Below are 13,753 nucleotides of genomic sequence, written 5' to 3' on the forward strand. Positions count from 1 at the left end.
TAATTGTTCCACTGATATGGACCCCTCAGGCTTAGTGAGAAAAAGTTAATTACCTAGATACTGAGAACCTATAAGAAGAGACATCGATATTGCTGAAATTCCTCTGAAAGTAGAACTAGATTTTAAGCTGCTTTATGGAGGAAAAGAAAGAGACCAGTAAATCTGGTTCATCAGCCCAAATGGGCTTCCCATGCAAGAAAGCAAGCAGGGGCTCTGAAACAAAATAAACGGAGTACTCAGCAATTCATCTGTGTACACCTCAAAAAGGTAATCCATCGAAAAATGGGACCGAATTCACTGGACAGAAAAATTTAAACCTATACAGTTTCAAAAGCAGCAGGAATCCCAGAATTCCTGGTTCTGTTATTAACACAGGTTTCAAGAGGCATTGGAACAGATCCATCAAATCTTTCAGATGAACCAAATGACACTGAATGATGTACATGCAAAAAAAATGAAAGAAACTCATAATAATGCATAGAAACAAAAAAATAAGCAGGTCACTCCTAAGACACCAAGTTTGCTAAGCCCACACTATCCAATATGACAGCCACCAGCTACCCATGGCTACTGAGCATGTGAAATGAGGCCAGTCCACATTGAGATATGCTGTAAGTATAAAATACACGCCAAATTTTAAAGACTTAGTATGAAAAAATATATACCTAATAATTAGTATATGGATTGCATGTTAAAATGATAACACATTGGATGTATTTAGTTAAGTAAATATATTATCAAAACTATTTTGCCTATTTCTTGTTCCTTTTTTAATCTGGCTATTAAAAAGATTAAAATTACCTGTGTGGTTTTCATTATATTTCTATTAGTGCTTCTCTGAACAAATATGCGAGAATGGACATGTTACTTCACGTACAAAGCTCCATCATCATTTTATATACCATCCCATCATAATATATTTATCTAGACTTTGGGTGGTGAGCACACAATGCAATATACAGATAATGCATTATAGAATTATGCTCTTGAAACTTATATAATGTTACTAACCAATGTCACCCCAATAAATTTTATTTAAAATATATTTATCTGATCCTCAACTGTCCTGGCATTCTCTACTGATTTTTCAAATTCATATGCATGATTTAAATATATTTTAAATTAATGATCACAGTTTCTGCTACTATCCATTGGTCATATAGGCACAATATAAATAGAGACGCATAATTCAGTGGTTAAACTTGCAGAACCTGAAGCCAAACTGGCAAATTCAAATCCCAGGTCTGCCCTTGCTAGCTGTATAACTATGGGCAAGTTACTCAAATCTTTTCGTGGCTCAGTTTCCTCAAATGTAAAATGAGAATAACAACGGGATTATTGAGGGGATAAAACAAGTTAATATATGAAATCATTCCCAACAATTAGAAAACACTATTATTAATTATACAGTTAATTTACTCTTTAGGATTGACAGCTTAAAAGAGAACAATGAACATCTGATATATTCAGATACTCTTGGAACTTCAAAGAAACATTAACTACATATATCTTCAAATAATATGATTTATGTATACAGTAATCTTTCCTAAAGAAATTAGTCACTGGGAGAAAGGCTCTTTCCTTTCTGTCTGGCCACAGCCATCAGGTAAGCCAAGATGGGCGCTTACAAGTACATCCCCATGCTATGGAGGAAGAAGCCCTCCGATGTAATGCAGCTTCCTCTAGAGGTACGCTGGGGGCAGTACCGCCAGCTCCCTGCGCTCCACAGCATGCACCCCCAACCCAGTCCCATAAAGTGCACAGGCTGGGATACAAGGTCAAGCAATGTTGTGAAATATATCAGATTTGTGAGCACCATGGTGGCCACGAACACCCAGTTCCTGAGGGTACAACCTATGGCTAGCCTGTCCATCACAGTGTTAACAAGCTAAAGTTTGCTCGAAGGCCTCAGTCTGTTGCCAAGGAGTGAGCTGGACGCCACTGTGGGGCTCTGAGAGTCCCGAACTCTTACTGGGGTGGTGAAGATTCCACGTACAAATTCTTTGAGGTTATTCTCACTGATCCATTCCACAAAGCTATCGCACAGAATCCTGACACCCAGTGGATCACCAAACCAGTCCATACGCACAGGGAGATGTGAGGGCTGACATCTGCAGGCTGCAAGAGCCGTGGCCTTGGAAAGGGCCACAAGGTCCACCATACTATTGGTGGTTCTCACCGTGCAGCTTGGAGAAGACGCAATACTCTCCAGCTCCACCGTTACCACTAATATGAATAATGTTTGTAAAATTCTTACCTAATAAACAATTCAGGACAGTTATATCGGCTTAAAAGTGTTCTTTGTTAAAACTAGTTGTCTGCAGACTGCTTCATGAATGCATTGTCAAATTATGAGAGTTAAAGTGCAATAATGTTTGAAGACTACAAGTGATGGTGTATCTTGTTTCTCACAAGATAAATGCTTTTGTCTTTGCTTTATCTTATTAGGGAGTTGATATGTCAGCATTTAAAATGCCGTGTGGCGTAACAGATAAATAAATTCTGTGAAAGGAGTGCAGAACTAGCCACGTAGATTTCTTGGTGCATGTGATGAAACCTACAGCTTTATTGGGGTAACACAGTGCTCTGTTGGTATACTCTCAAGGGGCTTTTGTATGGAGTTTGGCAAGGACAACCATTGTAAATTGCATTTTGCTTGGAAATGTGAAGGATACCCTAATCCACTGTCAGCATCACATGCAAAAACAATGAAAGTTTACTAGGGGGCTCACATTTTTAGATTTAACCCAATATTCTGTTTACATAACTGCTGGTTCTGAAAGGAGAATAGTTTAAAAGCATGCCACCAGTATTAGGAAAATCGAACAATCCCATTGCAAGGTGGGGCCTCTTACAAGTGAAACAAATCCTGGTTAACCTATACAAAGTTGGCTTGGTCTCCACAATACTATTGAAGTTCACAAAAGGTGGAGGATCCTGATTCAATCCCATGACTCCATGGGATGTGTAGAATGCGGAATTTCATGCAAAGTAGTAATAATGGTAACTATACTGGTGTATACTGAAACTGAAGGAAATTGAACATAAAGTAACTGAGAAGAGAATTATTAGCTCTAAGTTTGTAGTGTTAATTTGTGACCATTATGAACCTTCTAGCCACCTTAGGGAAAAAATATGGTTGGCTTTATTTAAAAGCACTTCATTGGCTCAGTGCAATCAGTCTTACAAGTTATCATGAGTCAAACTTCTTTATCCATTATTCCCATAAAGCTACTGAGAAAAGTCATGTAGTTGGTGTTAATACAAGTTCATGGTTTCCAATATAACTTTATACATTGTCTAGCTACTTTTTCTCATCCTTACTCAGACTACCCTCCAACTCCTTACCATCTCACGAACTTCCCAGGCCATCTGTTACACTTGCCTTAATGTTAGGCACGCCACCACATTCTCTTTGCCTCATGTTTTCCCTTAGACTAGGCTCCTGTTTCCTAGGGTGAATTAGAGTGTGTAGGAAACACAGAAGAGGAATTGCCCCAATTTCCAATTCTGGGTTTGCCAACATAAGAGGAGGTAGTTTGACTCCAAAAGCTAATTGCTGGTTTCCTTGAACCACTTTTTCTGTTTTCTTCAGGGGTCTTAAAAGGCTCAGTTAAATGATTTCCAGAAAACATGTAGCAGACTCATAAGGCCTCTAGAGACCTAAATTCCTTTCCACTCAAAAATCTTATACCGTCTATTTTGTGCATAGAGGTTGTTCAACTGAAGGAACAAATGCCTATTAAACTTAGAAAAAAAGAAATTAGTCACTTACAGTATTGACTATTTCTTTTTATTTTTATTTTCCTTTTTAAGAAAATTGATAATATGTTTTCTTCAGTCATTCTGGAATTTTTTCCTAAGTCCTACTTTCCCTTTCCTTTGGTTAATCTCTTGTAAACATGTTTTCCCTCCCCATTACCCAGAATTCAAAGCTCAGTCATTTGGACTCTTCATTCTTCCATCTAGGTCTAGAAAGCAGTTTCTTCCTATTCTTCCCCTTCCAGTCCTAAAAATCCCTCCTTCCTAATCACATCCACCATTTTTCAGATGTGGTCCAAGTTCCATCTCTCCCACAAGGCCTTCTCCATCCATGTCAGCTTTCATTATTCCTCTCCTTAATCTCTCTCATTGTTTCCCATTCATTCAGGCAACTAATGTTTATTGCCTGTCTGCATAGGAGAATCAAGCTTCAAGGAGACCAAGAAAAATGAAATACACATGAATTCCCATCCTCATGAAAATTACAGTCTGAATGGCAAAACAGACATCAAATACGTGCTCACAAGAGAGATGAGTATCTTGAGCTATAAGCCAGGGAGTGAAGGAACTATTGTAATTTACCCACATGCCCATGTTTGCTTCCCTCACCAGACCACAACCACTATGTCATTTATTTCCTTAATAACCCCTCTAACCTCCAGTATACTTCTAAGCACATAGCAGGAGTGTAAAAACTAGTTGAACAAACAAGTATAAACCATATTTTTACTATTTATTCTTTCATATTACTTACCATTTGACTTTCTGAGGTTCAGCTTTACCCTTTATTATTGCATGGTATAGACTCTAAAGCAGTGGTTCTCAACCTTCCTAATGCCACAACCCCTTAATACAGTTCCTCATGTTGTGTTGACCCCAAACCATGAAATTATTTTCGTTGCTACTCTATAACTGTAATTTTGCTACTGTTATGAATCATAATATAAATATCTTTTTGTTTTCCAATGGCCTTAGGCGACCCCTGTGAAAGGGTCGTTCGACCCCCAAAGGGGTCGTGACCCACAGGTTGAGAACCACTGTTCTAAAGGATAGATCATTCACTCAGATGATCTAAGCTAGATCCCAGCACTCAAACCCACCAACTGTATATTTACATCTGATAGCTAAAGTGTTGTGCAAACATAAGATAACGGTATTTTGGGTCCACTCCTGAAACATCTTCACCTCTTTAGAACTCAGCAACTTTCTCCAACGTCCTTTCCTTATATAACTTTAAAAAATTAACTGTAATTCCATAACCCAAATGTAATTACTGTTAACATTTTCATGTAGATCTTTCCAGTCTTTTTCCATATATATATATATATATATATATATATATATATATATATACACACACACACACATATATTCTGCTTTCTAAAATTGGGGTCATATGATACACACATTCTCATAATCTAATTTTCATCTAATATATAATTACTGCTCTTCCAAATCACTGAATTGTCATCTATGTGAAGATTTTTAATGGTCACATAATATGGATAGTGAGTAATTATTGGGCATTACCTTTCCTTTTACTCCATAATTTTCTATTTTTCCATTGTGTGGAGCTCCCCACCAGCCTTTTCTCGAGCTTTAGAACAAAGGAGGAAGTAGATAACAAATAAAGATTTACTTCTTCCTTCTACCCCTCAGTTTAATCCAAGGTAAAACAATATTTCCTCCCTAAAATTTGATTTCCCAGCTTATAGCAAACAGACTCTACACCACTCTTCTCTAGCTGTCTTCATTCAAGTTCTTTCATTATCAAATGAGATGATAGCTATGGAGGCACTTTGAAAAGTATTTAATGATACAGAATTAAAAGCATAAATAAATGATTTTTCTGAGTTGAATAAAATGGCATGTTTAAGATGCAGTGCTAAAAATCAGAACTGGTCACAAAGCCAATGTGTATAGTATAATCCTATTGGGGGGAAAATATCTATTTTACATAGATATGTTGGCAGGCTATACCACAAAATGTAACAATAATTATCCCTGGTTTAGAATATGTGGTGAATTCTAGTATTTTTTTTTGCTTTGTTTACCTGTAATTCCTCCCATAGCTGTTTTATTTGTATAAAGAGAAAAATTCTTTCAAAGTATTGTCTAAATATGATTTTGTGATGCTGTTGTTTATTTTTCTAACTTTATGTATTATATTATTTTTTTAAAAGATTTTTATTGGGGAATTGGGGGATGGGAACAGCGCTGGAGAATTGGGGGAAGGGGAACAGACAAGTTGCTGTCGTTTTGTTCTTCAGTCTAGTTGTGGAGGACGTTGCTTCACTGGCCCAAGTTGGCACCATCATTGCGCTCTTCCCGGGCGAGGCAGATCAGTCGCCGGCTTCTGGACGGCCGCTCACTGCGGCTGCTGGCCGCTCACGCTGGCTGCTGGCTACACACAGTAGCCCATGGCAACCCACTGCCACAGGGGCTGCAGCCTACGCTGTCGCTGGCAACTCACGGCAGCCCTGCTCCAGGTTGAGCTGTTGTTCAACATCTTAGCCGTAGAGGGCAGTGTCACTGGCCCTCATATGTGGGATCCGAACCGAGGCCTTCTGGCATCCCAAGCCAGCTCTTAACCAATGTGCCACTCGGCCGGCCCTCATATCATTTCTTTATTTAAGTGCTTGTGCTCTGACACCCATCAAAAGGGTGATTTTTTAAAAAAAATTATAAACATTGACTGGATTATTATAGTTTCGTAGGTGTGCCATAACAAGTTACCACAAACTAGGTAATTTAAAGCAACAGATATTTATTGTCCCACAGTTCTGGAGGCTAGAAGTCCAAAATGAAATGTTGACAGGACTATGCTCTCTCAAAGGCTCTAGGGGAGAACCTGTTCCCCACCTTTCTCTCTTTCTGGTGTCACCAACAATCCTTGTCATTTCTTGATTTGCAGCTGCATAACTCCCATCTCTGCATTCATCCTGACATGCCATTCTTCCTCTGTATCTCTGCATTGTCTTCTTTAAAGACACCTGTTATATGGGATTGAAGGTCCACTCTACTCCAGTATGACCTCATCTTAACTGATTGCATCTGCAGCAACCTTATTTCCAAATAAGGTCACATTCTGAGGGACTGGGACTTAGGACTTCAACATATGTTTTTGAAGAACACAAGTCAACCCATAATACTGATCAAGGAATTTTGTTTTCAATTTTTATGTTAAAACCTACACATGTTAAATAAATTATACCCTTAGTTGTTTATATGTCTTGCTTTTCAAAAACTGATATAGTAAATCACTTGAATAGGTCTCAACTTCTCAGAACACCATTTCAGAAGTGTTGCTACAACAGTGTAATTCATCATCTCTGCATAATACATTGGAAAATTATCATCTATACAGAATGAGTTTGAAAACTAAAAGCCCCATGTATTTGAACCATTTATCAATGCCCTGCCAGGAACAGGTACAGCTCTTCTGTCACTTGGGAGACTGAACATTTCATAATGCAATGCCTTGTGAATTTGAAATAGATTAACAAAACATTTTTTTCTTCTTTTACCAAGACTAGAATTTGTTGTTCAAGCCCATACTAAAGTATCACAAGAAATAAAACACATTTTTTTCTTTTATTTTATGCTCTATTCAGAAACAGTTTCTTGCAAAGAAAAAGTGGAGAACCACAGCCCTTAAGTAATCAAGATGAGCTCTTGAAGAGCAAAAAGCTACTACAATCTAAAAAGCAGTGGATCCACCACACTGTGAACAACTCCTAAGCGTATTTGAGCAATCTTTTGAAAAAGCACCTTTTCATGTACAGCTGATGATGATCATTCTCTGAAAAGGTGAAATCCCAGCAGAAAGATACCATTTGAAAAAGTAGAAAAAGCCAGAATAGAAATTGTCATAGTGTTATTTCAAAAACTAAGGTTACCATTCCTTTTTCCCAAAAGATAAAGTTTTCTCATGATGGCCTTGGTGACCTGTAAGTGATAATGCTGAATGGTTGAGAAGATCAATCCCAGAGCAGGTCTAACTGGTAAGACTTCAACTTGTTGGATTATCTCAGTAAGAAATATAATCACTACGACTTAAATATTCTGCAATAATAACATATCACTTAGCCACAGACACAACAATGCTTCATAACAAACATCTACACAAATCTCAGTGGCATTCAACAATGAGCATTTCTTTCTCGCTCATGCATCTACGGGGAGGTTGGGTTTTACTGATAATGGCTGGATTCAGCTGTGGTTCAAATCTATGAGTTAGGTCCAGGTCTGCTTCACATTTCCCTCTTCCTTCTCAGACAAGAAGCTATCCAAAGCATATTCTTCTCATGGTTGAAAGGCAGGAGTTCAAGGGGACAAAATTAATTACGTAAGTACATTTTACATCTTTGCTTGCATTATATCCACTAGCATCCCATTCACCTAAGCAAGTCACATAGCAAAGTCCAAAGGCAAGGGACAGGGAAGAAGTCTCTGTCTCCTGTGAAGATGACAAACAGGTAAAGAACTGAGACCAGTGAGTCAGTTCACCACAAACAGTATAGGAATTTTACAGTCCTAAACAAGATATACTCTTTTTTTAATATATGGATCAAATAAAGACCTATCCTTTGAAAGCAATTTGTCCATCAGGAAGTCACAAGATCAGGATAGCCTGTACCATTCTTAATGATTGTTTTGTTTAGTGCTATGAGTGTTAATACACCAAACAATTCAATAAATATTATCATTATGGTACAATTTAATCTCTATTATTTTGCCTTGCATTTTTATTTACATGTTTATAAATCCTGTTGTTCCAAAAAGTGTCTAATGATCTCTCTAAAGTTATCTGACATGCTCTTACTATGCATATTATGTATCAATATCCCTATTTAACTATTTGAAAGATCTTAACAATTAGTTTGTACAAAAATTAATAGCTTTTATATTCATCAGTAATTATTGTAACACCTTACTCTTACAATACTAAATATACACACATTTAAATTTCAACTGATGGTATAATTTAAATATATCAATGTATCTTTTATGGGTTGAATTGTGCCCACCAAAAGATGTCATGGTGCTAACCTCCACAGCCTATGAATGCGAGCTTATTTAAAAATAGAGTCTTTACAGATGATCAAGTTATTAGAGTGCAGTCATTAGAGTGGCCCCTCTTTCAATATAACTGGTATCCTTATAAAAAGGGAAATATGGACATAGAGATAGACACTTGCAGAGTGAAAACAATGTGAAAACACAGGGAATATGCCATCTACATGTCAAGGCATGCCTGAGGCTACCAGAAGTTAGGAGAGAAGCATAGAACAGATTCTCCCTCTCGGAATGAACCAACCCTGTCAACGTGTTGATGTCAGACTTCTAGCTTACAGAACTGTGAGACAATAAATTCTGCTGTTAAAGCCACCAAATGTGGGGTACTTTTTTACAAAAGCCCCAAGAATCTAATACAATCCAACATAAGGATAGTCTGTCTTCTAAATGAATAAAATACTAAATATTAATAATAAATCCAAATAATATACCTTTTCATTTTACTGATGTTATGTTCATTATATTTAATGGTAACCTATATAGTCACATGATCAGTGATCTCACACAAGTTCAGGTGTGCCAGAAATGACATTGAAATAAGCATTTGGCTATTTGGACTTCAAAAGACCAAAGAGAAAGCCAATTTTGGACAAGCAGTAGAGCAGAAGCTAAGAACTAGTACACCCCTATTTATCACCATCTAATATACTACATAATTTTACTTCTTTATTTTATGTATGGTCTGCCTCCCTGCTATGCCTGTTAGAATTAGAATGCAAGCATCATGAGGATATTGACTTTTTTTGTCTGCTTTCCACTGTTCTCACCACTGTGTCGTCAATGCTAGAACTATGCCTGGCACATAATAGGTATTTAATAATTATTTGTTCAAAGAATGAATGAATCTCCAAGCGAACATCTAATAATTAAAACTCCCCTTACTCATACTATAGCTATTTTTTGTCATGTCTTCACTTCTTCCCTTGGGCAACCAATGATAGACACAGGCTTGATTTTTGTCCATCTCGGAGGAAATAGGAAATCTGTAACAAGAATACATGCTTATTTGCCAATTCCCCACTCGTAAACTGCAGAAGTAGCTCCACCATAAGGAAACACCTAAGAGAGTCAATTATTTCAATACTGTTCTCAGTCTGTAATATTCCTAGGAGAGAAATTCTTTCAGATGAACAGCAAGAACTGCAAGGTAGAGTTGGAAATGCACAGGCCTTGAAGTCATACTGAACTTGGTTAGAAGCTCACTGCTACCACTTGAAAATATCTCCAATTTGCAGGTTCCTCCCACAAAATAGAATGATGTTTTCTTCAAAGGGTATTATACCATTAAATGGATGCATCTAGAGAACTCTAGCATTATGCTTGGTAAGGAGAGAGATTTGGGCACCAATCTAAGGAGTGATGTTGGTATTATAGCCAGTTGAGGGAAGGTCAGTTCTGTCAAGACAAAATATATGCCATCAATGAGTTCCTAAACGTTTACTGTGTGATTTCTGGCGTTACCTAAAACTGTTGTAAGCAAAATCATTGTAGTCTTCACAGTGAGAGCTATTTGTCTCAAAGATCAAAGGAGAGTTGTAGTTGTTTTTTTTCCTTACCTCCAGTTTCTAGAGACTACGTAGAGATTGCTATATATTGAATAGTGGCATTAGCTGAAGCAGCATTTAGCAGTTCAACACATGGCTGAGCAAAGCCTGGGGGAGAATTAGATGATAACATTTCAAGGGGAAATTGCCAATGGACAAAAATAGCAAGGAGGCAGGGCGGCCTAGGGTTTAGCAGCAGAATTTTTAAAGAGGCAACGCTACACAGTCCTGTTCTTTTCAGCAAGTATTCTCCTGAGAGTCAGCTCTTTACCTCCAATCAGTGCTATAACAGCTGAAGGTTTTAGCCTTTGAAAGCTAAAGCAATTGCTTAGAGACAAGCTGAACTGAGTAACATTTAATTCTGCATTTGCCATTTCTTCCAATCAGAATTTATGGTGCAAACCCTATCCGATGCCAGCACCAAGGATTACACAAAGCTACATTTGCAGATGTGTTTACCACCATAAGAGGTTCCATAAAAGAAAAGGTCTGTAAGCTACAGGTCCCACTTTTGCCACCATGAAAATGAATCCTATAAACTGACAGTAATTTGTAGGACGATTATTCAATCGGAGGACGATTCAAGCCTTCCAACTCTTCACTTTTGGCACTTTAATAATTTTACAAGTTTCCACAGAGGTTATGCATTGGCCCCCCAAAAATGAAATTGAATATATTCTGCTATTTATTAGCAGCTCCAAAGGGGTCTTTAACAGAGGTCATTCCTTGAGTTTTTCTTTGCTCCACTTATGAATAGAGGTGTGACTGTTTTATCACCAAAAGTCAGATACGACAATTTTACATTTGACTTCCCCTTAACCCAGCGGTTCTCAACCTTCCTAATGCCGTGACCCCTTAATACAGTTCCTTATGTTGTGGTGACCCCCAACCATAAAATTATTTTTGTTGCTATTCTATAACTGTAATTTTGCTACTGTTATGAATCATAATGTAAATATTTTTTTGTTTTCCAATGGTCTTAGGTGACCCCTGTGAAAAGGTCATTCGACCCCCAAAGGGGTCACGACCCACATGTTGAGAACTGCTGCCTTAACCCTTAATTGTTGGAAATGATTTTAGGACCAGGCATTAAAGCAACTGAGCTATCACCAACAAGATATAATTATTAAGTAGTTTAATATTGATGACTTCAATGTATACATGATTACATAGAGTGCAGAATCAATTTCGCTGGAGTCCCTCCCTCTCTGTTTGTCTCTCTGTGTCTCTCATTCTTTCTCTGTCCTTTGCAAGCTTCCAAGAATCCTACAGAAGAAAAAGAATGAATCCTGCCAACAACCAGAGTGAGCTTGGAAATGGATTCTTCCATAGTTGAGTCTCCAGATAAGAACACAGCCCAGCTGACACACTGATTGCAGCTTTGTGAGACCCTGAGCACAGGAACTACCCCCCTCACCCCCTGGCCCCACTAAATAGTGTCCAAACTCTTGACCCACAAAAACTGTGGAATAACAAATGTATGTTGTTTGGACCTGCTAAAAAAATAGATTGATAGCTTCAGTATCCTTTCCCTCTAACACCTCATTGAAAGAAATAGCCTATGTAAAGTCTCTAGCACTGGTGTGGCACCTAGCAGGTATTAAATGAACATTAGTTCACATTCACAAGTCACTTGTATCCCTCTCTCCAAACTTACCATCTAATCTATTCTCCATATCTACACCTTCCAACAAATGTCCTTATTGCTAGAAAATCTAGAAGAGCCTACTGCCAGGGACACTACTTACTTATCTCCAAGCCTTCAGAAAATCACCTGGCTTACAGAATGGTTTCTTTGCTTTCTGAAGTACCACCAAGCATTAAGGTAAATATAGTAAAATCCTAGAAGCAGGCAGAGAGGGTGTTAGTACCTCTCAATGGCAGTTAACATGCCTACTGGGCAAGAGTTTCTTTGAATATGGGGAAAAGAGAATTGAGAAGAACTTGGATTAATTAAAACTATTAAGGTTTAAAGAATTATATGTAATAATGTCTTAGAAATTATATATATATATACATATATATATATATATATATCCTCAGTAAATTCACCAATACTCTATACTCAAACAGAATATAAATATCAAGGTAGGACTTCCTGTTCCCAGTAATGGTTTACAAGGTTATTTAGATAAAACCATCATTTGAAAACAGAAAAAAACTGGATAAAATTGTTTCAATCACCCCAAAGCTTCAAATCTCTTGAAGACTAAATTTTGGATTAAAAACTATCAAGTGGGCCCGCCGAGTGGCGCGATGGTTAAGAACTGGTTTGGGACGCCAGAGGGCCCCGGTTTGGATCCCACATATGAGGGCCAGTGACACTGCCCTCCACAGCTAAGATGCTGAACAACAGCACAACCTGGAGCTGGGCTGCCGTGAGTCGCCGGCAACGGCGTAGGCTGCAGCCCCTGTGGCAGTGGGTTGCCATGGGCTACCGTGTGTAGCCAGCAGCCAGCATGAGCGGCCAGCAGCTGCAGTGAGCGGCTGTCCAGAAGCCGGCGACTGATCTGCCTCACCCGGGAAGAGCGCAATGATGGTGCCAACTTGGGTCAGTGAAGCAACGTCCTCCACAACTAGACTGAAGAACAAAACGACAGCAACTTGTCTGTTCCCCTTCCCTGATTCCCCAACGCTGTTCCCTCCCCCAATTCCCCAATAAAATCTTTTTTAAAAAAACTATCAAGCGAGATAAGGGTACTGTTGGAGCACTAAATCTGCTTTTGCCCAGAGTCATCTGCCTATACCATGCTACACATTTGGTTCAGAGGGGACACAAGTCAAGGACCAGGGACAGTCAAGCACGGGAATTTTACAGGAAAGCCTCCACATATTAAGCTGTGATCACAAATGGTTACACACTCACATCCAAAATCAACCCATGGTCCCCAAGACCAGGAGACTAAAGAGAAGCCTGCCTTGGCAGAGGAAAAAATGAATAAGAAAATAATCCACGAGGCATTTTGCCACGGACAAGCCCTCCAATGGATTTGCACCTGGGTCAGCCAGGAACCTGGTTAGAGCTCATTTCTGGTTGTTAATGTGTCTGAGCACCTGGCAGAATTCAGCCCAAGTCATCCCTGGAGGAGAGCGCATCCATCCTAGGCTTCAAAGAACATCACAAATAATTTTTTTGAGGTCAGAGACCCATAAGCAGTCAAAGATGACAAGGGACACAGGAAACAAAACAACATTAACTAGGAAAAGTATAAAAATAGACAACAGAAACAGATGTGCACAGCTTCAGATACTGTCATTGCCAGAAATAGCTATCAAAATAGCAATGTTTAAAGAAATAGATAACAAACTTAAAAATATTGTAAGGAACAGGGTGTTAAAAGTGACAGGGTAGGTAAAGAAAAAGAACT

The 13,753-nt window shown here is 38.4% G+C and overlaps 1 pseudogene; it reads left to right on the forward strand.

Annotated features, from left to right (window-relative positions):
• Nucleotides 1-1,616: 1,616 nt before the first annotated feature.
• Nucleotides 1,617-2,230, forward strand: LOC109372235 (60S ribosomal protein L15-like; annotated as a pseudogene).
• The last annotated feature ends 11,523 nt before the right edge of the window (nt 2,231-13,753 follow it).

This window comes from Hipposideros armiger, unplaced genomic scaffold, assembly GCF_001890085.2.
Source record: "Hipposideros armiger isolate ML-2016 unplaced genomic scaffold, ASM189008v1 scaffold_620, whole genome shotgun sequence".
Lineage (NCBI taxonomy): Eukaryota > Metazoa > Chordata > Mammalia > Chiroptera > Hipposideridae > Hipposideros > Hipposideros armiger.